The 520-nt window shown below is 38.8% G+C and overlaps 1 protein-coding gene across 1 annotated transcript in view; it reads left to right on the top strand.

The window, feature by feature from the left end:
- Positions 1-61: 61 nt before the first annotated feature.
- Positions 62-520, top strand: part of LOC119589256 (Fanconi anemia group D2 protein-like) — a 52,010-nt gene continuing 51,551 nt past the window's right edge. The window contains 1 exon segment of the mRNA XM_037937872.1: positions 62-155. The gene's annotated coding sequence lies outside the window, so the exon portion shown is untranslated.

Raw genomic sequence — 520 nt, 5'->3', positions numbered from 1 at the left:
CAGCGCCGGAAACCCTTTCAAATTTCCCGCCGGAGAGGGCCCCGCGCGCCAGCTGGCAACGCCCGACGTAAACACACAGACGACAAAACGCGCGCAAACTTGTTCAGTGAATCGCCAACGGTCGCATGAGGATTTCTTCAATATTACGTCCGTTTGTAAGTTAATTGTTCCTACAGATAGTATTTTTAATAGCTACGTGCAATGCTCGACGAAGAGTGTGTTTTAGGTGGTCATTCGACGATGGTTTTGCAAGAATTTTGATAATATTTACAACTCTTTGGATGATGTTCAGAGGGCTTATCTAGACATTGGTCTTCCAAAGTAAAATACTACGTTTTGTTTTGTCTTTTGAGTAATTGTGTAATTTTCTCGATAATTATTCTGTTGTCCTGTAGGTTGTAGGTTGTGTATGCATTTAAAATCAAATTTGGTTTTATTATTAAAGGAATATATTGGGATATATCTTGTTAAAACTGACCACATAGTTTGACTTCTTATTTTGACAGTTCTGTAAATTTCC

The sequence above is a fragment of the Penaeus monodon genome, chromosome 25 (assembly GCF_015228065.2).
Source record: "Penaeus monodon isolate SGIC_2016 chromosome 25, NSTDA_Pmon_1, whole genome shotgun sequence".
NCBI lineage: Eukaryota > Metazoa > Arthropoda > Malacostraca > Decapoda > Penaeidae > Penaeus > Penaeus monodon.
Note: the sequence above shows the minus strand (reverse complement) of the source record. Positions and strands in the feature narration are given on the sequence as shown.